The sequence below is a fragment of the Castor canadensis genome, chromosome 1 (genome assembly GCF_047511655.1).
Source record: "Castor canadensis chromosome 1, mCasCan1.hap1v2, whole genome shotgun sequence".
In the NCBI taxonomy this organism is placed as follows: domain Eukaryota; kingdom Metazoa; phylum Chordata; class Mammalia; order Rodentia; family Castoridae; genus Castor; species Castor canadensis.
This window is the reverse complement of record NC_133386.1, coordinates 28,951,689-28,978,442: the sequence shown is the minus strand read 5'-3', so window position 1 is coordinate 28,978,442 and position 26,754 is coordinate 28,951,689. Positions and strand designations below refer to the sequence as shown.

The window sequence follows — 26,754 nt, the reverse complement described above, 5'->3', positions numbered from 1 at the left end:
GTTCCTGACCCTTTCCATCCCTTCCCACCCATTCTCTCTGTACCTAGATCTGGGTTATCCAGTGAGCTCATTTACAGTGATGATAAGCTGGAAAGAGCTGAAAGTATTGGTCAGTACGAGGAATTAAGTTGGAGCCCATATGTAATACCATAAGCACAGGGAAGCAAATTTCTTCAGGTGACACTTCAAGGAGGAAAGGATGGAATTGTGCACTAAGTCAATGCAGGTGGGTGACAATTAGGGGCTCATAATGGTGAACATTGGGCTTGGGAAGCCACTATCCTTGGAATGTATAACAAATGTACATAAGAATGTCAGCTTACTTGGCAGTGCACAAAAAACTGATAAGACACAAAACACAAACAAGCTGCTTGGCCTGGTGGTCTTGCCTATGCTTTATTTCAGTAGGTGGAAGGTACATCACCAAACAGACACACTTTGTTTGTTCTCACTCAACAGCTGAGTACTTCCACTCAACCCTCAGTCACTGCTCACTGAAATCCCACTTACTGAGGCTTGAAAAATTTCAACTTACACCTTCTCTTAATACTTGAATCTTAATGTCTACAAAGACACTCCTTTATTTCCATATTCAGAAAGCACATTGATTTACCTGCCTTTCTCTTTTATCTTTCCTCACTGAATTTCTCTAGGATTTGTAGTGAAAGATAGGGATGATTTTTATAGCCTAAGAATTAACTGCATTTTCATGTTTCAGTGATAGCCATGAAGTTAATTACTACTGTTAAAGAAGATCAGTATAACTTAAAATTGACAAGAGAACTGGCCTTTTTCTCAAAAGAACCTAAATTCTTCAAACCTAGCCAAGTTTTGTAGTCATGGGAGCCATGTGACAGGAATAGGCAGGTCCAGGTGAGGTCACATGGTCTAATTAGGGGGACCCACAGTCTGAAGGCTGGGTATCCAGCCTAGGGGGGTCCCACAGCCTGGATAATGGATCATAATTATTCCATGACAGGGCCCACTTGGATTTAGGACAAATGGTGGCAATGCGATACCCTGCCTCCTCATTGCCATAGCTCCTCTCTCCTATGTCTCCTCTTCCTCACTTTTATATATTCAGAAATGTATATATTCATACATTAGGTGATAAATCATCATGAACCCTGTTAGTTTCAATGTTTTCACTTACTGAACATGTGAGTGCTAGATCAGTATTCTCTATGCCAAATCTCCTTCCTGCCCCTCTGTTTGGTTCCATCACCCATCCAGTCCAATCAGGTCTCTCTCCCTTCCTTTCTCCCTGTCTTCTTTTCCCATCACTGAGACTTATTCAGAGTCTGATCACCTAACTACCAAATCTTTAGTTACTAAGGTTATCTCTCTTAGAGGATAACAGTAAATAGTCATTTTTTAAAAAATTTTTTTTTTCAGACAGGGTCTTGCTATAGCCTGGGCTGACCTCAAACTCACGTACTACTACCTCTGCCTCCTGATTTCTTAGACTATAGACATGTACCACCACACCCAGCTAAACAGTCAGTTTTTAATAAAAATTCTGGAAATGTTTAAAAGAAAACTGATATGAACTAGAAGCACTATTATATAGAAAGTTGGGTGTGGTGGTATACATCTCTAATCTCAGCTACTTAGGAGCCGGAAGTAGGAGGTTTGAGGTCCAGGCCACCAGCAAAAGCATGAGACCCTAAGAGAAACAAACTAAAAGCAAAAGGAGTAGGGGTATGGCTCAAATGACAGAACACTTGCATGATAACAATAAGACCCCCCAAAAAAGTGTTAGGCATTGATTTAATCAGAAGATAAATCCAGCAAATGGCTATGAAAGTATTAATTGTCTACCTAGAGTTGTTACATTTTAAAGAGAGAGAAAGAATGGGAAAGGGCACATGGGCACACTTGCTCTAGGTATTTTGCATGCATTCATTCTATTGTAGTCCACCAATAGCAAGAGCTGACAATGCCAATCACTGCACTAGGTATAGATAGAAAGACATATCTCTTTCCTGTCCTCACAGAGCAAGAGATGCTGTATAATGGCCTGAAAAGAGTTAAGGCAGGAGGAAAAAGTGAAGGTGGTACCCATAGCAGGGATTAACATCCAGTCAGGCTTCCAGAGGAAGTTATATTTCAGCGGGAGGGAAAAGGCTGAGCAGGTGTTAGCCAAAGGGGATCGAGAGGGAAGCAGATGCTTAGTCTTAAGTCTTATGAAGTTTGTGAAACTGGTTTAAGTAAGGCAACCAAGTCTTACAGGGATTAGAAACAATTACCTGCAGTTACACATCCAGTCTGTAGTGGGTATGGGCCCTCAGGACAGCTGAAGCCCCCAGCTAGGCTGATGCCTTGTAGTACTCCCCTAGGCCTCTGGCTGTATCTCCCTTCTTCACCTGTTCTAGGCCCATAGAGAGGCACTTGTTATGATGGAAATGCCAGGTCAGAAAGGACAGCAGGACAATGCTTCAATAAGATCCATGGGGATTTTATTATTGAAACAAATGGACCAATCAGAATGTCCTTGAAATTCACCACAGTTCTTATACATTGTCTCTCTTCTCAGGATAAACCCTGGTGTCCAAGCAGCACATAGGAAGCAAATTTATTTCTGAGAAGAACATGCAAAAGATTTATTTAGAGGCTTTATTTAGAGCAGACCTGTCATGAACACCTTCAAAGCAAAGACGTCTTTGGTAAATGCTACAATGTCTCCTTTGTCCTAAAGTGAGACATGCTTTGGTGACTGGGAGTTAACTTTTCATATCACAGCAAATCTCAGCTCAGAGACCATCAGAGACAGTTGAAGAAGAAAGACATCAATAAAACAGTTGTCTTTCATTCTGGCCCCACCCATAGGCTCAATACTCTCTGAGGAAACAATAAAGTGACTGACGTAAATGTCCATCATTAAGCATATTAATTTAAAATCTAAATGACAAAGGGCAAACATTGAAGATATTAATGAAGAAATAGGCAAACATTTGACTTACTGTCTTTATTCAGTGATACTCAGCTCATTCAGGAACCCACACAGACTTAAGGCTGTCTTCTTACGGGTCATAGGTAGGACTTTCCAGGCAACAAAAATTTCCTTTTACAGGAATAAAGGTGAGAGGCAAAGTATAGAAGTCCTCTCTATTAGAGGTCCATTGACTGTGTGGGTGGCAAACAAAGTAAAGGTTTCCTTTTCATTCAAGGCCCTCAATTCAAGTTTACATCTCTGCTCACAAACCCAGGCAATGAAGTCATCAGGAGATGGAGGCTAAGCTTTTGAGGGGGTTGGTATAATATTCACACAGGCTAAGAGTATCCAAGATAGAACCTCATTTCTTTCTCAGCTTTCCTTCACTTCTATAGCAAAGCTCACAAAGTCCTCTGTTGGAAGAAGGATTTCTGGCTGTGGTTTATTCAGCCATTAGCAAGTCAGCCTGACATGACCCTGGCTCCATACTTACCCAAATGTCTACCCACTATCTGTGTAACCCAAAGACATTTCCCTGACCTAACTCTCCTCACACAGATTTCTCTTCCTAGGCAAATGAGGGCTATATAAGGCCTCACCAATGACTTATTTCAACTCCTCTAAGTCCAAAACAAACCATTCTTTGGACCTAAAATTCCACCTAAATTTTTCATATTTCTCTCTCTCTCTCTGTGTGTGTGTGTGTTTGTGTGTGTGTGTGTGTGTGTGTGTGTGTGTGTGTGTGTGTGTTTTCTTCAGGGCATTTGTTCTGAATTCATTCCTGTATGGTTTTTCTCTCCTGACCTCTCAACACCACTACTACAACCAGAGTAAAATCTGAGGTGAGTTAGAGATGAGGAAATGAGCTGACAACCAGGACTGCCACTTATTTATTAAATTTTCAGGGCTCACATTCGTATTATCATATTCTGGAGCTGGCATCTGACCTGGACAGCTTTCTGTTTCTACTTCCATTCTCTCCCTGTATCCAGCCTCCAGCAAAGAGTGAGAGGAACATTGTGGATTGTTCTAATTCTTATATTTCAATTTCTTCTTGTTTTAAACAAAACAGAGATGATGACTGGAAATAAATCAAGACAGGAGCACAGAAGAGAATCAATATATTATAACCACCTATTTTGCCCTGGTTGTTTCACCTAACCTAGGGAAGCAGTAAAATACACACTGGAGTTAGATTGGCCAAGCTCACACTTCCTACCACTTGAGCATTTGTCCATATTTCCCAACCTCTGCACCTGTATTTCCTCATCTAAAATAGGGAAAGAAATAGTGCCAATCTGTAAGGGTTATTATGGGGAGTAAAAGACGTTATATGTATAAAACACTTAGCTCATTGCTAACCACAATTAACACCAGCCATTATTATACCAGAAGAGACATGCATGCTGTCATTTCAGCCACTAAAGGTTGCTACTTTCAAAAATAATGCAGAATTTAAACAATTCTTTATTTCTCCTTCATTTCTCTCTCTCTCTCTCTCTCTCTCTCTCTCTCTCTCTCTCTCTTTCTCTCTTAATGTTGCATTAGAGGCATGGGAAATCTTTGAAAGTTTTACTCTAGGAAAACTATGCAGAGTTGAGAGACATGTACAAAGTAAACATAAATTGAATGCCTCCTCCCATTGTAGATATGAAAAGACTAGAAATCAGGCAGATTCTCCTGGGATTTCATTATAAAAAGATGAATCATCAGCCAGGACATGAGCCCTGGTAACCTATAAATAAATCTCTTTCTTCAAATCATGTTGATGGAGGACAGCCTTTTATGCTGTGGCTTTTTATAGAAATAATCATTGTTGTTATATCTCTAGAATCCTTTATCCTAAAAAGAAACAGCTTTATCTATAATTTACTGCCACATTTACATTCTGTCTCTGTCCAAATGGAATTAAAGGCCCAGTCACAGGGCAACAATCAGTGCAAGAGCAGTATGCAAGTACATGAAAACCATTACTCCTGCTAGACAGCGAGCATCCAGATTTTGGTTGAATGAATGAGTGAATGCAACAATAAAAATGAGCTTTTGTAGCCAACAATGTATCTTACTTGGGAATAATAAGAGATGATTTTCCAGATAACACTTAATCGAAGAGATATTACTTCTATATATAAAGCCAGGAAGTTATGGAGAACCTCCACCCCACCACAGACTATAGTACAATTTTACAGACATTTGCAGGCATTTTATAGCAGATAGCTGAGCAAAAGTTACTCACTCCAGGCACCAGTATGCATTGCAGAAGAGCTGCATTTGCAGCATTCTCAGTATTTGCTCACAGGATGATCAGGATCTTGTTTAATCAGTCATACCATCTTTCTGAAATCAAGAATATTAAGCCCTGGCTTTTCTAAGCCAGTGAATATCTGAAAACAAAATTCTAAGACCTGTTACTGGGTGAGATTTCTTTCTTCCTCTATCTAACCTCTGCCAGCCATCTTTGGAATGTGGGTTAGTGCAAGAGATTCAGCTTCCCCATTTTCCGTTCATGAGCCTGAACTTGGAAAGTTCTCTTCTTTTGGTGTTCAGAATAACAGAAAAATTCAGCTTAGTAACATTATTACTCTATTGTGGTCTCAGACTCCTCTGTGTGCTCTTTTTATCTCCATGAGAAGCATTGGCTTCCAATCTTTCCCATCTGATAAAAATAGCAGGCAACCTGGTCAACCAAGGCACCCCATGCCTCAATCTGTGGGTTCAAGGCCTTCAGTGATCAAGTTTCTCTCCCCAATTGGTGCTACCCCAAATATTCAGGCTGAAATGTGTGGTTACCACACATTGCTCATTTCTTCTCAAAACTTGCTTCCCAATGATTGTTACTTCCTGATCTGACAATTCTAATCTCCAATGTGGTCAGTAACCAGTATGAACTTTCTCTAGATTCCAGGTCCCTGTGGCCTGCTTGACTCTCCTCAGTATATCTAGGGGTGCTGTTTATCTTACCTGTGTAGATTCATAGAGGGAAAAAGTTCAGAGTCTTTTTAAAAAGACTGTCTGCCTGAACACAACCAGACTCTTTCTCTGTAGTTTTTCTTTTTCTTTTCTTTCATCATTTCCTTTACAAAATTTATCCCTTTGCTGTTATCTGCCAGCAGGAAGGAAAAACCAATATAGACTGTCTACAGCTGGAGAGAAACCTGACTAGACTTTTAATATCCAAAAACACAGTGCTACTGCATCCATCATTAGGGACCACACATGGGACACTAACTTCTGAAATACACAGCAAGTGTTGGAGGCATGGCTCAAGTGGTAGAACACTCCCTAACAAACATGAAGCCCTGAATTCAATCCCCAGTGTCACCAAAAAGAAAGGAGAAGAAATACACACTAGAAATCCAGAAATGCTCAAAAAAATGGAAGGTTCTATAGTATTTGAGATTGTATGGTAAAATTATAATTAACTCATGATCAGTAATAAAATAGTTTGTTAGTCCATGCTCAGGCAAACTTCCTGCTTGTTTTGTTTGGGCTTGTGCAAGAATGTCTAATGCCTCAAGAGGCAAAATATCTAAAGAGAGGGTTTGGAACACAAAGCACATGCTAACATCTGCCATTAATGTTCATAGAAGGAAAGTGATGTCGAAGATTTTCTTAGAATTTCAAATTGAGTGTCTCAAAGCACATCTGAACAAATTTGGAAAGAAAATAGATTCTGCAATTAAAAGATTCATAGCTTGGTCTCTAAGACTCAAATAATTGTAAACAAACTTTTCCACTATTTTCTTTCCAATTTTGAAAATCCTCAGTATGCCAGTGGTACTGTTGGAAGATCAATAACATGAAAATTCTAAGGGGAGAAGACCAGTCACTCACTAATAATTGTAACTTGTTGAAAGTTGGATGCTTACTTAAAACATTCCACAGGAATGCTATAGAGACCTCCTCTGTACTTTACTCAAAGCTTAATGCTTAACCACACTATGGTCCAGTGCCTTCAGTTCTGTCCTGCCCTGCAGCATGTATCCAAACCTTCCATAGTTAATAGGTCATTCATCACACTGGATTTGTCTTAACTCACCCACTTCCCCAGAATTCAGGACATTCTGAATGAGAATGTCAACATTCTCATTTTTGCACAAATTAATATAGCTACCTGTTGTACTTTGAAAACACCCAACAATCATAATTTCACTTTTAAACCTCTGAATACAAGATACATTAATCAAAACAAGGACAAAAGGGAGAAAAAAAGGGAGCATGGTGTATAGTTATAGTTAATGGATTTTAACTTGCTCAATTTTAAAAATTAAAAGATTATGTTTCAAAATAGCATCAAAGCATTAGAAGAGTAACAAAGAAATTATTTTTTAATGATTCATTTAATTACAGTGGTTTTTCACAAGCTATCCAATTTAGTTCCCCCCAAAACTCTGAAAGGTAGGTATTATTATCTACATGTTACCGATAATGAAATTGGGGCTCACAGAATTTACTTCCCCCAAGTTTTACATTTACTGAGTACATGTATAAACATTATACTCTATAGTATCAAGATTCAAATCCAGGAGCACACACCCTGGAACTTTTCCATGAAATACGTAACTGCTTCCCTAAAAACAATTGATAATGCAATTATTGGAACCATCAATCAATATTTTCCCTTTTAAATAAGCAATATAGTTAAATATACATTATTGATAGTGCTTATTCTAAATGGAAAAATGTCCAAGACCAGTAATTCCAAGGATGGCAAATTACCAGAATTATAATGAGAGCACTTTAAAAAATATTTCCTAGGCCTTACTCCAGGCCTACTGAATCAGAATCTCTGGGGATGGGCACAGGAATCTCTGTAAATGCAAAGCTCTCAAGGTAATTTTCATAATCATCCAATTAGAGAAACGTTGACTCTTACAACAATAGTAACAAAAAACACAGCACAATCACTTGGACACACAATGCATTATAATTTTTTTCAAAGTTCTATAACATCCTTTATTTCATTTCATCCTAGTATACACCTGCTGGGTAGAATGTAGAGTAGATACTTCAGCTTCCTTAGATGCAAACAGAAGCCAACATCAATGCTGAAAGGAAACTTGAAGTATCCTCTTTCACCATTTTAAGTGAAAATGTACCTCTTAAGCAAAACAAAACTAGATTTGAATATACAGCATTGAGAGTATAAACATCACCTGCTATATTTCCCTTCCTCCTTTCCTTTGTCTGGAAGCACTGGTTGGATAGTATTAGGGGCTGAATTGTATCCTCTAAAATTTCATGTGTTTATCCTTACCCCTGTATCTTAGAATGTGGCCTTACTTGGAAATAGGGTTGTTGTATGTAATTAGTTAAGATGAGGTCATATGGGAGCATAGTAGGCCCCTAGTAGTGTGTATATTAAAAAAAAAGAAGAGGAAATTTAGATACAGGCACACAGGGAGGATACCAGGTATGAATACAGACTTCAAGCCAATTCTATAAGACAAGGGATATCAAAGATCACCAGCAAACTACCAGAAAGTAGGGGACAGGCATGGAGCAGATCTTCCTCAGAGCTCTCAAAAAGCACCAACACTGGTAATACCTTGATCTCAGACTTCTGACCTCCAAAACTCTAAGACAATATATTTCTGTTTTGTAAACCACCCTGTTTATGGTACTTTGTTACAAGAGCCCTAGAAAACTAACACAGAGAGGAAGCATTTCCCGCCTGGATTACTAGTTACCATTGGTATTGGATGGGGAAAACCAATAAAGAAATTTTCTCATTGACAGTTTCTAAAAGCAATTGGAGTAGTTACAGCTTTAGGAGATACAAGTATCTCTGCAATGAATTAACTCAGAGAAATAGCTTTCTCAGTCCAAATTACACTCTGACATTTTGAAGAAGAAAAATGCTAGCAACAAGAAGGAGAAGGAGAAACTGGGGGGTAGTTGTACATATCACGATCAGCCTTTTTCTCCCTATTATTTAGCAGAAAAACATTCATCCAGATAACTGTGATAAGGGGGTTGTATGGTATAGATCATCAGTGACCAACAGTTTATCCTACACATCCCAATGTTCTGTCCTGTTACTCCCAAGCTTATGGAATGATGGGCTTTTCATTTTTTCCGATCTCCTAATCTGAAACATAGAAGTAGCTACATCTCAATTATATGGTAAACATCAGATGATTGTCCAAAGACCAAAGAGACATTCCAAAAGAACTCTGCCTCAAGATGCAAACTATTTATTAAAATAAGTTAATCTTAACACACTTTGGTTTTTCAATTTTTAAAACTCCTGAGTAAAAGCATGAGTGGTCTGTAAGACATTTGTAAGTTCGCTCTCAGAGAGCTCTGTACTGTATGACATCTTTGAAACCTCATGCCCACTGTTTTGGTTGTCAAGTCCTTTGGATTTATTTCTCTTCAAATAATATACATACATTCCAATATTTAATCAAAGATTTTTATAAAAACTAGCATTTTAAGCATATTTTCATCATTTATTTGGTATAACCTAATTGGGGGCATATCTCATGGGTGGCTTTTACAATGAATGATAAGCTCTGTGACTGATTAAAAACATTTGAAACTGAAAAAAGATTATGTCAACATAACTGGTATCTGCCTAATTATATCACATTTCCAAATATCTGAATATTTGCCACATGTTGACCAACTATTTATGTGTGTTTGCTCTCAGTTTGTCATGTCATGGCCATACTGTATTTGAAAGGAACCCAACATGAACTACATTAAAAGAATCTAACATGAATTAAAACAAAACACAGTACATCTAATTCCATGTTTGGTCTCAAATGGTGGACTGGGGAAGGTTGTATAACAGCCTCAGAACTTGGCTTCAAGTCTGAAGCCACCTCCATAACACTACTTCAATCCAAGTGCATTGATGGTATTTCAGGCTTCATGCTTGTGTGTGCTATGCCAGTTCAAACCTAAATTAAGAGAGAATGCAGAGAAAAAGCCACAGAAACAATGTGGCATTGTGCCACAGATTTGACATGCAGTCCACTGAACAAAGTAAAACCTTCCCATGGAGGAACGCAGGCCATGTGTATACAAGTGCAGTTAAGTCAAACAGAATTACATTTTTGGTCCTGACTGATTCACTGCTGCTTATCTCCAAAGCCACAGGATGGCAATAGAGAAATTCCTGTTGTGCAATATTGTCTAAATGGTTTTATGGAGGTCGGGGAGAATGTGGTCAAATGCTTTGGTTCTAGTCCAATTTGTGATCTGGTCAGATTTATGATGGCTACAAGTATATACAGCTATGATCTTCATGATCTGACCCTGTAAGCTCAGCTTCAACTCCCACACTGCCTATAAACCCCTTCTCTCCTCCAATCTATGGCCTTTCGACAAAATCCCTGTGGACCTACCATGAACCAGAAACTGTTCTGTGTCCTACAGTAATAATAGCAATAGTAACAAAAACATGTCATTTTCTCCATACAGCTTACATTCTAATGAAGGACCACTGTCACTAGACAAGTAAATGTATAGTGTGTGTGGCAGGCAGTCTTCTGGCACATTTCAAGGGTAGAGTTGTCACTGTCAGTCAGCAGCCACCCTTATATCCAGCAGCATCCATACAACTCTTACCAATATAATATGAGCAGAAATGGTGCAACTTCCAAGACAGGATTTTTAAGAACTGTGTGTTGTCTTCTAATTATTCTTCCCCTAGTTAGTGCTAGGTATAGAAGACTCTGGAGTCCTGAAGGCAGAGCCTCAAGATGGAAGGATCTGAGTACCTAAATCCCAGGCAAAGGAAAACCATCCATTAGCTGGGAACACTACCACTGATCTGCTAAAGAAACACGTAATGAACTAAATGTGTTCAACTGTAGAAACACTAGGTTGTCCCATTAGCCTAACTAACAGAATATGCTAGGTGGCCACAAGCACCATGAAGAAAAATAATGAATAGGTGGGAAATGAGGAATGTAACAGGTAGGGATATTTGCTAATTTAAATAGAGTAGTCAAGGAAGAGATCCCTGATCAAGTGACATGAGCAGAAACTGTTAGAAAGTGAGGGAGTGTGGCAAGTGAAGCCCTTGTGGAAAACTGCAAAAAGAAAGAATAGTGAGCTCAAGAGACCTGAGAAAGGAACATACTTATGATGTTCAAGAAACATCAAGGGGCCAAGGTACCCACAGTGTAGTGAATAAGGGGGAGCTGATAAGAGATGAAGGTCAGAGAGGAAACAGCAGGTTCATCATAGCCCTTGTAGTCCATTTTAAGGTTTTTGTATGTCATTCTGGAGGAGATGAAATTTTATTGGGGGATTTTGAGCAGAGAAGTGACAAAATGCTATTTATATAAGACTACTCTAGATGTTGAGTGGAAATTGTGCTGTGAGGGAATGGAAATGCCACAGTAGAAGCAATTAGAAAGCTGTTGCGATAACCCAAGTGAGTCACATTGGTAAGCTAGGGTAGTGGTAGTGAAAGTGAAAGAAAATGGCCAGATCTTAGGTATTTGTTGGGTATATAGTTAATGGGACTGGGTGATGGGTTAGAAGGGAGTTGTAAGGAAAAGGCAGGAACATACTTGAAGGTAACAATCAGAGTGCTAAGTTTGAACTACCTCTCAAAAATCCCAATGGAAGTATCAAGTAGGCAGATTTGGGGGCCTGGAGTTCAGTAGAGAGATACAAGATGGAAAAGAGAAAAATAAAAATAAAAAAACCTGAAGTGCATTATGGTATGAAATCTATGAGACTAGGTAAGACCATGTAAGAAATAAAGGTAAGTAGAAACAAGAATGGTTCAGGGATTGAGCCCTGAGGCCTTCCATCATTCAGAGTTTGGTGGAAGATGGAGAAAGGAGATTGAGGAAAAGCAAGTTATTAAAAAGGAGAAACACCAACAGCATTTGGACTCCAGAAGTATTAAAAAAATGTTTTAAGGAAGAGGGATGATCAGTTATATCAAATGTTACTGATAGTAAAGTAAAAGGAAAACTGAATCTTCTGTAGAGTTTAGCAACAGGCAGGTCTTGATGGATGAAGATTGTAGGAGCAATTTCAGGGAAGTGATTAGGGAAGGTAACTGATTAGAACACAATGGGGACAAAACACCATGAAAAACTGGAGGGTTTGATGGGTTGTGGCCTCATGTGATCCAAGAATTATTGGAGACAAGGTCCTAAACTGATCTGGAAGGACTGTAGTATGACAGTGAGGTGGCCACATGAGACTACTTACCATTCCCTCAAGTTCAGAACATTTCAGAATTAGTCTGAAATTTACTCTTGCTCCTACTTTTGTTAGAATAACTATGAATTTCCCTTTTAGCTCTTATTTATTCTTCAGTCTCCACATCAGATGGCACTTCCTCAGGCATCTTCCCTGATCCTCCAAGTCAAATGGACCTGCCTTATATGTTTCTCACATGGTGTGTTCTACTCACCTTTGACACAAGGCTGGTCATCCCATCTCATCATCTGCTTACAAGTCTGCCTGCCACAGTATGTGATCTTAAAGAAAATGAGATAGTACTCAACTCATCTCCACAGTCCCAGAACATGACCCAGAGGCTGGCTCAAATCACGTGCCTCCCAGGGCTGCAGCCTCTCCTGCCCTCCACTACCCCATTTTCCACACTGCAGTCAAGGTGATTTTTGCATTAAAAGTGTAAATTAGATCATACTATCCTCCTGCTTAGAACCTTTAATAAACTTTCCAATTGCTCCTAAGATTAAAGAACAAGTCTTTCCATGGATTGTGGAGCCCTGCAGGGCTCCACTTGAAAGTGCCTCTGTAGCTTTGCTGCTCACCACTCTCCATCTACCCTTTACTGTCCAGCTACCCTGGCTTCATAGGACTTACAAGGTGCCATATTTCTGCCTGAAATCAGAGCCATCTCAAGTGTATTTCCCTGGATCTGGCACTCTTCCTACCCTTCAGATATCAATTCAAGTACCATCTTCTCCTAGATGGCATCCCTGACCCCTAAGCTAGATGAGGACACCTTATTGTATCCTCTCAAAGCACCCTGATGGTCTCTCACAGCACTCAGTGGCATATGTGATTACACAGTCACTTGTGTGGTTAGTAAGATTCATATTTGCTCCGGTAAGAATCTGAAACACTCATGAGGACAATGACCACATGGCTTTGCTCTTTACTGTATTTTTAGCACCTACTGCAGTATGGGACTCATAAAAGTATTTCATATTTCCTCACTGAATGAATTCATTAAATTAATAGATGATTTAAAGTTTTATTTAATATTCTGTAAAACATAGACAATTTTGTTCCCCTAAGCACTGTACTTCCTGCACCAAAGGAGAACACACCCAAATATACACACAGACACACAGACACACAGACACACACACACACACACACACACACACACACACACACCAGCCTTAATGAATTTCCACAGGGGGATTGGACTATGAGCACATGATAAAAGCGAGAGCACCCAAGGAACGGGTGAGGATAGGTAAGACACCTAAAAAACTAGCTAGCATTTGTTGCCCTTAACGCAGAGAAACTAAAGCAGATACCTTAAAAGCAACTGAGGCCAATAGGAAAAGGGGAACAGGTACTAGAGAAAAGGTTAGATCAAAAAGAATTAACCTAGAAGGTAACACCCATGCACAGGAAATCAATGTGAGTCAATGCCCTGTATAGCTATCCTTATCTCAACCAGCAAAACCCCTTGTTCCTTCCTATTATGGCTTATACTCTCTCTACAACAAAATTAGAAATAAGGGCAAAATAGTTTCTGCTGGGTATTGGGGGGGGAGAGGGAGGGGGCGGAGTGGGTGGTAAGGGAGGGGGTGGGGGCAGGGGGGAGAAATGAACCAAGCCTTGTATGCACATATGAATAATAAAAGAAAAATGAAAAAAAAAAAAAAAGGAGAGCACACCCAAATACACACACAGACACACACACACACACACACACACACACACACACACACACACACACCAGCCTTAATGAATTTCCACAGAGATCTTCAATAATACTTAACCAGACAAGTCAGGTTGTGGTTTGTACCTTACAAGCTAGAATTAATTATTAAAATGATGCTATATGTGGCTAAATCAAGCATCCTTCCTTCTGGAAAATGAGGTGCCAGGAAAACTAGCTGTGTGGTACGTTTCAGGGCTCACCTAAAGACTAAACTCAATGTTTATTGGAGTTACCTCACATGAAAGATGCTGATATAATAAAAGACAAGTGTGTTTTCTGTGACTGTAATTAAAAGTCATTTCCTACACCTATCCCATAAAGTGGAAAGTCTATTTTCCACATCATAGTGGACGTTTCCAAACTGTAAGCAACACTAGTGTAAGTCTTTTGGGGGAAGTTATCCACTTGCCCACTTTCTGTTATGTACAAGAAATATAAATGATAACCATATGCAAATGTGTAGAACAAGCAAAGCAATAGACATATATAACTGAATGTATACCTTTTTCTCTCTTTTTCATTGATTGTGTTAAGAAAGACAATGAGAATTCCTTAAATTGTTTTCTTTTTATTAAAAAAGATTTTATAGGAACTACTTTGAAGAAATGCTTTAACTCTTACAATAGAATATTTTAAACAAAAGTAAAGATAGTCTAATGAATGCCTTTTACCTACCACCAAGCTTCATTATAGTCAATATTCTGCCACTATTCTTTTCTCTGAGGAAACTTAAGAGCAAAATACAGGTCAGGTTCAAGGAGTTGATCAGCAGAGGTGCCCATTCTTCTACTCTTCTACCAGCATTCCTTAGACCCAGAAATCAACTGATTTTTGAGAAGCAGGGTGGACCACACTTTGTACCATTGCTGCTACAAATATGGGAGGATTTCTGAGCACTCTAGTTAGGGCATCTCCAAAACAGTCCAGTCATCCCAGAAGCAACTTGGGATGACTCTGACCTGAACACATTCAAGATCAATTTTAGAAATTGACCTATTAGTCATAGGCTGATACAGACATGCTTGTGACTCATCATCTCCCCTTTTGCACAGGCTGCTTGATGTGAAATGTAGTTCAGATGCAGCTGCTAAAATTTACAATTACACTCCTTTTGTGATCTCTGTTTGAGTTGGTATTGGTAATGTTACTTGTTTTTATGTTCAAGGTACAATCCAGACATTTTTATATTTTTTCCTATAGTTTAGAAACTACTCTGAACCCTGACTATTATTTTCATTTTTCAATAGCTTTTGCCCAAGCATATTAAAAACTGACTTGGCAAAAGGAAGACAAAAATGAATATTTGAAACACTCACTGCTAGTGTAGCTTAAAGAGGACATAGAGTTTATTGTTCCAAGGAAGAAGAGAGGACATTGGGCCTTATCTTGAACTTAGTCTACTAAAATTGGCTACTGTGCTCTGACCTTGGAGTCCACAACAACCAGTGGTTGACCTTTCCACCCTACACTATGTCCCCTAATGGCTGGCAGGCACCCAAATAGTGTGGTGCTTCAGACCTTATGTGTTCCTTGCTCCCAGTGCCTCATTTTGATGAAATATCTCTCAAGAAATGACCTGCATTGGTTCCCACTTACATATACCCCAATGTGAGGCTGTCATGTGGACTTTGCTTAAGATAATCATAGCTTTATTCATTAAAAAGTGCTGATCCACTTTAAGTTGCTGTCCAAAATTTTTTCTTGTTTGAATCCCTATCACTACATACAGCTGAGCCATATCACTTCTTGAAGTCTCCCCAGACATTGCAGATACAGCTCATGCCATAAACTCCTTAGTCTTGGATAACATGCAGCTCAGAACGCCCTAAGTCTCAGTGACAGTCCTTCCTTCCAATCTCTGCTCATTTATTCATTTATTTAATGGTAATGTGTTCAAGGCATTATAAACTGATATACACTTACAGCCCTACGAAAGGGCAAGAGAGATTTAGATGCAGAAGGATAATATCTTGTTCTGTGTTAACTCTTCTGCACCTGACTTGGATGTCAACCTTCCCTTGACTCCAAGTGTATACACTTCTCGTGGCCTTCTGAATGAACCTGGGTCAATATTGCTTAGTCCAGGAAGGTAACCTCACAAATAAGTTGTCCCTATTTCCACACATCTCTAGCGTATCAATATGATCAGAAACAACACCTGAAGTGGCAGGTGTTCCTCCCATAATCCCTCAAGGATATCATAAATTCCCATGCTGACCCTTCAGAATCTCTCCCCAGAGGTCAAACACCTGCTGAGTGCTAGGAATGCAAGCACTTTCCTCATCTCTCTGACCCCAGGAAGTAAGCAAACATTTTCCAATGCTCATGGGATAGACTGATGAATGCAGTAGCCAGTGCAGAGCACCCAGTGTGTTTCAGAGGTGAGGAGAGGCTATCTTTCTGATGGCAACTTTGGTCCATGTGGGACTGGTATGCCAAGAAATAATTGAGGACAGATTCTGAGATGCACCATCCTTTCTCCTCTTTGCTGGCAGGCACCCAGCCTCTGGGCTGAAGAAAGTCTGAATGTGGTGCCTCAGACCCTACACACTCCCGCCCCCCAGAGCCTCATTTTGATTAAATACAGCTGCAGAGATGACCTGCACTGACTCCCACTTACACATGCCCTGATTTGGGACATGTGGAAATTGGACCTAACTCAGCTACAGAGCACTCTCCTCTTTCCTAATCTGACCCAGCGGCAGCTTTCCCAGAAACTCCACACAGTCCCTGTTAAGGGAGGGAACCAGGTGATAAGGCAGGTTTCTGGTTTTCCAGAGCTCTCCAGCACAGCTAAAACAATGGCTGTCTCCTTAAAAGCTGAGCTCCCACACTTAAGGATTGCCAAGGACATACACACTTCCTGGATCATTTTCAATTACTAAGAAAAGGTGCCAATTGTTAAAGAAAACTAAAAAATAGCCACAATGACTGTGAAGTCTTTTCATTCCCCACTCTTTAGGTAATTTGTTCTGACTGCAACTATTTCAAAAGACAAGATTATACACCAGGGAGGCAAAAAAGATAAAAAAGGGAAATCAGTTCCCTGCTGAGGCCATATCAGAGCTCAAACCCATGTTTGGAAGCAAAGGCAAATTTTTTTCAGCACTAATAAAACCTCGTTAACTGTGAATGCTGGCGAGGAACTGATCTGGTGAGAGGAGTTGCTGGGCCATGGTTTGGGGTTAGGGGAACCATTTATTGGCACATTTGAGCATCATTGACATGCTTGTCTTTCTTCTTAAAGTAAAAGAACTTAAGTATTTAACAAAAACCTGTCCTCAGACTATACAAAAAAAGTAGGAAAACAAAAGAGATGGTGGAATCCATCATGTCTTTCAGATGGAAGATACAACCTGCATTTGTAAGTAATAAACGGAAGTGTTTGAGTTTTCAAACCTTGGTTCTCCCTCCTCCCTTTGCCAATTCTTTTTAACAGTCAGCAACTCTCTTATCCTATTGGGACAATGTTTTAAAGGTGGTATGTAGGCTAAGGGTGTGCTATTTTGTTTACAAGAGTAAGTGGTTGTTACAATTCCTGCAAGGAGCAGCAGACAAATGACTCACCCGAAAAAGCAATCTATGTGTTGAAAAGATTTGCTCCACTAAAGGTCAGCATAAGGCAGTGACATGGGGCTGGATGCTTCCTCTGAGTTGGGGGAGGGGTAGGAATTGGCACAGTGACATTACTGGCTCCACCACTATATTCTTGCCTTGGAGTTTAATTTCCATATAACTGAAAACATCTGAAGCAAACACAGAGCAAAGCACTCTTTGTGGATCTCTGCTACAAGAGTATGCAAGGAAGTAGCTCAAACACAGCACAGAGGTGTGGATGTCATGGGATGACTCAGTAACTCAGGAGGACATAAGTGTATGTCAGAAACTCATGTGTTAAATCTAATTAACCCAGACAAGAGAGTACAGTGTGCAACTGACCTAGGGCCAGGGTCATGATTCCAGAAATACGGAGTCTCAAAAAGGAGTGGCAATGGAAAGAGGGAACAGATTTTTTCCCAGAAGAGTGTGCTTCATGTTAGATATGTAAAAGGCTGTACTGTCTGTTCTTTCTGGTTCTACAATTCACTGAGTATATAAATAAGATTTTGCATGGGAAATGTGTGGGCCCAGGAAGCATACCAATGCATACAGGTGTGTCATTGTTCACTTGATTCTTGTCCCGTGAGTTTTATAGAGTCTAATTAACTAGATGAGATTTAGTTAAATAAAAATTGATACTTGTGTACAAGTATGTATGTTTACATAAAAGATATGACATATCTTAAAAGTTTTAATTAAAAAAATATTGAAAATGTTTGAGAAATCAGCCTCTCCGGTATACTTTGTTTTACAGAGAGGAATCTCAGGAAGACTCGGAGTTTGTTCCTTCTAGACATCTTTCCAGTGACATGGGGGAATAGAGCCGAACCAGATCCCAGGCCTGAGACCAGACTTTTGCCTCTGGGGTAACAAGTCACATTTGCCAAATGAGGAAACAGCATCACCTAGTGGCAATTTATTAGTTTTCTAGATGTGCTGTGATTCAATTCTATACACAGAACAACTGAAAACATCTCACTCTCCTATCTGTGTTCCCTAATTTCCCAAGACAACATTTCTAGACAATATTCTCTTCCCCAGGTTATCCAAAGTCCACTAATATTCCAAGGGAACACCCTCCCCATCCTCATTTTTCAAACTCTTCTCAAGCCAAACTTTCCAATATGGCACCAGGAATCACCCACCTGGAAGGACACATTCATGGTGGCTATTGGCCTCTGACTGTTTCTTGATTCAAGTTTTCTTAACCATGGCATCAAGTCTTTTACCAAGCAAAGTGTCAGATCAAAGTTTCATCCTTCCTTATTCTGGTATAAATAATGCTTTTATTCTGTCATTTAGCCACATGGATATAATACATCAGGACTCTGGCTGCCTTTAAAATAATTCCAGGTATTGTCCAGGACAAGTTCTGTGAACAAATGTGAGGACAAATTTAGGTCAAGTATATCTATGCGTTTGTCTTTCATGATACTGGCCATTTACAATCTCACTGTGTTTGAGGGCCCAGAAATGTTTTCCTGCCTCAAGACTCTAATTTTGGGGGTAGAAAAAAAATATGTAAACAAATAATGATTAGAAAGTACAAAGGAAAGGAGGAAATTGATTCTGTTATAGTTAGAAAAATACTGCACAAAAGAGGAAACACTGGACTTGATATTTGAAAATAGGGAGGTCTTTGGTTGTATAAGAAATAGATGGGCCATACTGGGGGTGTTAGGGGAGGAAAAGCAATAGATCTGGAGTCAGAGGAGTTTACTAAATGATAAAGGACCAAGGGCACAGGAAGAAGACAGGTGGGAAGAGATGGAAAGACAATTTAGAATTAGCATAGAAAGATGCTTAGAAGCTGAGCATGATGGCACACAGTTTTACACCTCCCAGTTACTGGAGAGGTGGAGGCAGGAGGATGGCAAGTTCTGGGCCTAGGAAAACACAGTGAGACCCTATCTCAAAAACAAAACATAATCAAAAGGGTTGGGGCCTGGCTCAAGTGGTAGAGCACTTGCCTAGCATGCATGAGACACTGGGTTCAAACTCCAGTAGCCTCCCCTCCCCTAAAAAAAAGAAAGCTGCTTAGATGCCATCCTGAAGAACTTGGCCTCTATATGCAATTAGATTCCATAAAATTATGCCCCACGGCAAAAACAATTTGAAATCTCTAAGAAATAAAGTACTTTATTCATCCCAGCTATTTTGATGATGTGAAACAAAAGCCTTGAAAATGAATTATTAGTTAATGTTGGGGCAAGAATTTGGACAGGTTAACTCCCAATCTATTTCACTGCAGTAAGAGTTAGCTAAGAGCATGAACCATGTTTAGAATAATAAAATAATTTTAAGTTAGACTTTCTAATTAAAACATGGAAAAAAATTCCAATTTTTTCCCTCTATAAATCATCTGAAATTATACTTGAATACTCACAATTGTCCTTTTTTAATCATATCATTCTCATTCTGATTTATAAGTGAGAAAACAATTTAACACACATTCTACTTAAAATCTCTTATAAAGGAAATAGTCATGGGGGAGAGGGAGGAGGCAGGAGGCAGGGAGGAGAAATGGCCCAAAACAATGTATGCACATATGAATAAATGAACAAAGGAAAAACAAAGGAAGCAGTCAGGAATTTTTCAGACTAAAAGGGAATAATGAAGATGTAAAACATTGTGAATTGATGAAAAAGGAGCAAGAAAAAGTCACTGGAAACATCAGAAAAGCATAGCTGTGAAAAGATTTCTAAAAAATTCTGATTCCACTGGCTTGAAGATAGTCTCATTGGGGGTCAGAAAAAAAAGTACAGTATGTAGGTCTCATCAAACAACATTCATGGCAGGGCTGGTAGAGTGACTCAAGTGGTAGAGCACCTGCTAGCAAGCATGAGGCCTTGAGTTCAAACCCCAGTACTGCCAAGAAAAATAAAATTAAAAATTAAAATAAAAAAGACAATCATGGCGACCCATTATAGCTTAGAAATCTAGCAATCATTTCTTTTTAAGAACTTTGTGTCTTTGGTCAGTGTTTTTCTATTTCTGCTTTGCTTATATAAGTAGAGTATTCACTTGCTAAAATCTTGATTCAAAAGACAACCCTGCTGTTGTTTCTCTTACAAGCTACATTCATTCAAGTGTCAGGTCTTACAAAGCTGTATTCCATCATCCAAGCCTTGGCAATACATAATACAAAGTATGTGTCTTAGCTAACATTTTTCTCCAAATGAATGCCAGACATTTCACATAGAGCTAAAAGCTAAAATCATATGATACAGTGCATTGGCTGGTGCTGTCACCATAGTATTTTATGTCAAGGCTAGCATTCCATTCATCAAGTGAGCACCCAATGGGATAGGAATTGTCGGGCCTCTGAAGCTGCCAGACCACAAAGGATAACCAGAGTTACACAACTTCTCCTTGGCCCAGTTAGTGTCAACTTGTAGATTAGGGTGTGTCGTTTTTAAATTCTCCTCCAGAAAAGTGACAGCCCAGGCTGACCACAGGGAGGTAGGAATGACCTGAGGTCAGGCTGCCTCCCCAGCTTCCTACTTTCATACAACCAGCTCCCCTGGCACTCTGCCCTTTCCAGAACTGCCTCCAGAAGCCCTGCAGCTCTCAGAAGCATGGATTATGTAGACATCTTTGTGGTCATATTGAATCACCTCTGTTATTTGTACACAGAGCCAGTGATCATGGAATCCATAAACATTTCATCTCCATGCTTGGCCTTCTGAGATTGTCTACTCTATGATTTTAACTGCTCAAGAAATGAAAACTCTTAATCACTCAAAGAAAAAAAAGGTGGAACTGAATGGACTGAGATTCTGAGTTTGTTGAGAACTGTGGCCTAGAATCCTGCACCCTGCAAGGCAGAACCTTCAGACCTCCAAGGTATCTGTAGAAGGTAGGTGCCATCACCAAGAAGAATTGCTCATTCACAAGAGCTGGTTTTTAGAAGAAGCATCTTTGGGGAAAAGTTCAATGAATGTCCATAATGGACACCTACGATGAGCCCAGAATAGGTAATGATAATGGTCCAGTCTTGTGGAACTTATAGGTAACATGTAGCAAAAAGGAATTAATCTCATTTAGGGTTTAAATGAGTAAGAGCCTCAGAGAGGAAGTGATGTTTAAACAGAGACTGCGTGAAAGTGGGTAGAGGGAATCAAGTTTCTTCAGACACAGGAATAAAGGAATAAATTCCAGAAGTGATTGGATGTCTTTGGTCAACCTGGGCAGGGTTGCCAATTTAGGATAACTAAGATTTTATCTGCCATATAGGGCCTGCTTAACTTTACAAACTATGGCTCCATTATTCTACTCAGGTCTGACTAGTACCTTTGGAAAGAGTAATGTCGTATTTAAGGTATCTGCTAACTTTGACTTAAGGCCTGGTTTAGTAAATAACTTTTATGGAAACACAGCTAGGACCACTCACTTACATATTTTCTGTGGCAGCTTTTGCTCTATAATGTCAGAGCTGAATAGTTGCCAGAGAGAAAGTATGGCCCATAAAACTAAACATATTTATTATCTGACTTTTTATGGAAAAAGTTTGCCATCCCCTGCCACAGCTAATAGAGCCAAGTTCATGAAATGTTAGGAAGGGGTTGGTCAGTGGCCCTTCAGACCAAGAGGTCATATGCCAAACAGGTATTTAAGATAATCAAGAACAAGCAACTTCCCAGTCATTCATTGGCTCTAGGAGATGGATAGCCTGGCAGACCCTGGCCATGAGGTAAAACCACATATTTGTGGGAACAGCAATTTCAGATGCAGAAAAACATATCCATTTAGAGGCTGGAGGTGTATCTCAATGGTAGAGTGTTTGCCTAGCATGGGCAAGGACCTTGGTTCAATTCCCAAGAAAGAAAGAAGAAGGAAAGGAGGGAGGGAGGAAGGGAGAAAGGAAGGAAGGGAGAAAGGAAGGGAGGGAGAAAGAGAAGGAGAAGAGAAGGAAGAAAGAGAGAGAGAAAGGAAGGAAAGAAAGAAAAGAAAGAAAGAAAGAAAGCAGCAAGCAAGCAAGCAAGCGAGCCAACAAGGAAATAGCCAATAGCACCAATGTGGTTTCATAATAGCACTACAGACAGCTAGTCAATTTTCTTCCTCCACAACAGGAAATGCCTTCTTATGAGAGTCATGCATGACTGGAATCCTGGCTTGATGGTTCCAGTGAAGGTGGATGCTGACGGAGATAGAGCCTTGTTAATGAGAGATCCTGAAGGCATGATTCTCCAGAAGATAAGCTGGATGCTATGGCTTGGCTATTGTTTGTCTCTCAAAAGTTCATGTGCCATAAGTTTGGTCCCCAGTGTTAAAATGGCAGAACTTTAGAGATGGGGCTTAATGGAGCTCCACCTTCCCAAGTAGATTAAAGCTAGTCTTACAAAATGGGTTGGGTCCTGAAGGAAGGAGTTATTTTCCTACAACAATGGGAAGACTGTTATAAGAAAAGCAAGTTGGCCCCTGAATCAATTGCTGTTGCCTCTTGTCTCACTGTGTGATCTCTCCATCTTGCACATTGTCTTGCCAGGATGCCACCTGCTACATTGTGATGTAGCCAGAAGGCCCTAACCAGAGCTGAGAGATGCTGATGTTATAGTCTTGGACTTCCAAAACTATAAGCGAAACAGACATCTTAACTTTGTAAGTTACCCAGCCTCAAGTATTCTGTTATAGCAACACAAAATGAACTAAGATGCTGGGGCATGGCCAACTCCAGATCAAACATGGTGGCATGGTTTTCCCACAGACCACTGGTTTCCTAAAGCAGGTAGTAATGAAGTCAGTACCCACCAGGAAGTAAAAAACAGAGTCTGACTAACTAGACCTTGATCCACACCACCACTCAACGCCTCCAAGTCTAGCATTTCAGTGAGAAGTGAAATGCCCCTTCCTAAGATTGAGAAGTGGTACAGTCTGACTGGGGTACAGTCTGAGCAAGAGCCAGTGGAGCAGGGGGATCTCCAGAGGCTAGGCAAGGGGAAAGTGAGCCCTACCCAGCAGAACTATTCCACCCCTCGTGGAAATGCATCCATACTATGGGTGTCAGAAGATTGTGGATACTTGTAGGTAGCAAGGGAGAGGAGAGAGTGCAGGAAATCACTGTGCCTGCACGCAGTGCAGAAAGGGACAAGAAGAGCTTTTATTTCCATTAAAGCTTTGGAAAGGCTGAAACATTTGGGTCATTTGGTCATCCTCCAACATTTCAAGGAGGACTTTTCAAGGCTTTCCTCATTGCATCCTATTGTACTATATGTCTATGTCAAGGATTCATGCCTTAGCAGTGTATTCTTCCTCCTGCCCTTTGTCCCCAACACATACACAAACCTCCTCTTACCAACCATGAAGCAACCATGAAGCTGATTTTCTTGGTCATTTCTTGCCAGGTTAAGGAATGGCATTTCATAGTCCTAGGAAGCAATTGACTTCCCTGGAACTGGAAGATGCCAGTAAGCCATGGGCAGCATAAATTCCATTCTTATCTGTAGAAGTGGCAGAAGCTACTCTCGAGCATAGAAGGATGAAGATCACATTCATAGTGTCCCTTTGAGCTACAGCACTCAAATGTGTGAAACAAGTTAAGGTTGAAGATGGATCTTTAGCAAGGAATGCTAGAGCAGTGTAAGGACAATGTTATAATCATAGCCATAGCCCCAGGAAGTAAGTTACAATAACTACATTACTGGCAAGTCAGGAATTGAGTGTCAAAACTTCCCTCCCAGATAAATAAGAGTCTAGGTTGTTAGACACAGGCCAGGAAGGACTAGGAGTGATATGATACTGGCCCACAAATCATGAGGCTGAAGATGACTGAACAAGTCTATGTGAAACAGCCATTACAGTGGGCAAAGTAGAAACACAACTCATAAATATTTGAAACAAGAAGTTAGATATCAGAGATGCCAGATGGGTACTAGAAGATAAGGCTGGACAAGAACCCCAGGCTGCTGGTATAGAACTATGGCCTTCGGAGGTAAACAGTTGGGTGGTTAGGGTCAGAGCCAGCATGATGTGCTAATCCTACCTGACTTCCTGGGTGTTGTGAGAAGTAAAATCTCTAGTGTCCATATGAGTCAGTTATGCAATACTGGATAAAATTCTGGACTATGTATTGGGCCACTGAGGTCATTTCCTGCTTGCCAGGGAACATGTGTCTCACTAAACAATTTCTGAAACCCAACCCTTGTGAATTCTGACATAGAGAGTCAACCTAATGGAGAAGCTCAGAAGAAGAAGCCCAGAATATCTAGAAGTCATCTGTAGTGAGCTGTTGAGAGAAATATTTTATACTATTGATTCTTTGTATCTGCAGCCAAGCTTCAGATTCTGTTGATGAAAGAGCCCATATACATTTAGTGTCAAAGGCTAACAACAGAAGTCAGAAAATCTGTCTCTGTCCCTGATTAGGTCCACCAATTTATAGTCCATAGAGCTTTTTGCATGCTGGCAAAAGACAGTCCCATATAAGCTTGTACAATTCTCATAAAATCAATTACTAATGAAGACTTTGACTTTCAGACACTGTATACAAGGATTGGTCTGGTGCCCACAATGTGATCTTCTGTTCCCATTTACAAATCAAAGCTATTATGATCAATAAAGCCTTGTTAAACATTACTAAGGGAGTAAGCAAATGGTACAGAGTTAATAACCTATTACACATGTCATTGTTTGTCCCTTGATCCAAAGTGTCCCTTTCTCCTTCTGCTAGATCCTTTTTCTGCTACAGTACATGCTGGCGCTAAACATACACTAATTTATTTACCTCTAAAATTAGGCACTATTCACGAAAAATTTACAGAAAGTCATTTCACACTAAGTTCATGAACTCTCACCCATTTTATTACTAAAATAATAATTAAGAGTTTAGCCAACATGGGTTAATTGAAAAACTGGATATTTCAGATGAGACCAAGAAATGTTAAGCAAATTATTTATTGGCCTTTTGCAAAAGCAAACAGTTGAATGAAAGGTCAACTACTTTTTAGTATTTGTTTAAGTCAGAAAAATAATTGCCAACTAATGGTTCAAAAAATTCTCTAGTTAGGTGTTCCGTATGTAGTCCAAAAAGGATGGGGATTAACCCGGACCAGCCTTCCCAGTAGAATTTCATCATCAGGGCTCTACCATCTTAATATATGATTGCTTGAATTCAATTAAGAGATAGCATTAACTTACTACTTCCATCCACAAAGTGCCCAGATAGTGACAATAACAGTTAACCAATATAGAGAGCTTACTTGTGCCAGCCGGAACTAACATCTTTATATGTATTAATTTAATTGTTACTATAACCTTATGAGATATACTGCCCTTACTTTATATCCATGGAATCTGGGAGACTAAGTATAAATACAGGCAGCCCCATTCCAGAACCCCAAAACTTGGCCAAATGCCTCCCCAATATGCATTTCCATTTTGTTTTTGTAGAAAGCCTGTTACAGGGTGAAGCTTAGCATATAAAAACACAGAGAATTCATGTCTACCAGCAGAATCAGAGGATCTTCCCATCAACAGGCTCCACTGACTGTCCAGTTCCATCCCTCCAAGAGCAACAGCCACCCTCTTCCTGTTTCACCCCAGGTGACAGGCATTCACTACATCCTGTAACACTCCTCTTCCACCTCAGAGCAAGGACTCTTAGAAATGGCTTCCCTTCCCTAAACTAAAATATATTTTTTTCTGTAATTTTATCTTCTGGCCAAAATTCTGTTCTCTGAAGCCACAATGAATCTGAAGGGCTTCTTCACAGAGCCCTTCAAACATCTGGAAGACTAATTAGGCATGATCCTACATAGTATCCATCCTGGCTCCTCTATTGTCCCTCAAGTGCCACTGTACATAATCCAGTCATCCTGGTCACTCTTCTCTGTGCTTTCTGAGCCTTGGGCAAATCCATGTGGAATATAGGGTCTGGAAATAAGACAGTTGTCAGAAGGCCTGAAGAGGTACAAAGATGGCCCCATGACTGAAAGATACTTCCCTCCACACCATCCTAGATACCTGGATACCCTTGTGAGACTGCTGGTCACTTCATAACCACTCACATCCAACTTGTAACCCACCCCAACTCTGGAGGACCTTTTTCTCATATTAAAAACTTATTAAATCAAACCTGCCTCATGATATATTTTTAGTTACCCTCTTAAACACAAGTGTAAGATTTAATATTTAATCACTAATAGATGAATCCCTCCTTAAGCCCTTGGTGTGTGTTGGGATGGGGAGAGCCAAAGGAGAGAAAAACAGAGATCACTCTGCATTCATTCCACCCCACAAGTCAAGAAATCTCATAGATATAATGAGTCATTTAAGAAGGGATAAACAAAAAAGGTAGTATTGGTACTGAGCT

At 39.9% G+C, this 26,754-nt stretch overlaps 1 long non-coding RNA gene across 2 annotated transcripts; it reads left to right on the top strand.

Moving 5' to 3' along the window:
* The first annotated feature begins 51 nt into the window (after positions 1–51).
* Positions 52–26,479, top strand: LOC141423330 (uncharacterized). 2 transcript variants are annotated; one of them, XR_012448110.1, is made up of 5 exons: positions 52–226; positions 18,199–18,310; positions 21,081–21,303; positions 22,517–23,045; positions 25,833–26,479. It is a non-coding gene; the product is annotated as an uncharacterized lncRNA (long non-coding RNA). The 2 variants fall into 2 exon arrangements; XR_012448112.1 differs by lacking the exon at positions 18,199–18,310.
* Positions 26,480–26,754: the final 275 nt, after the last annotated feature.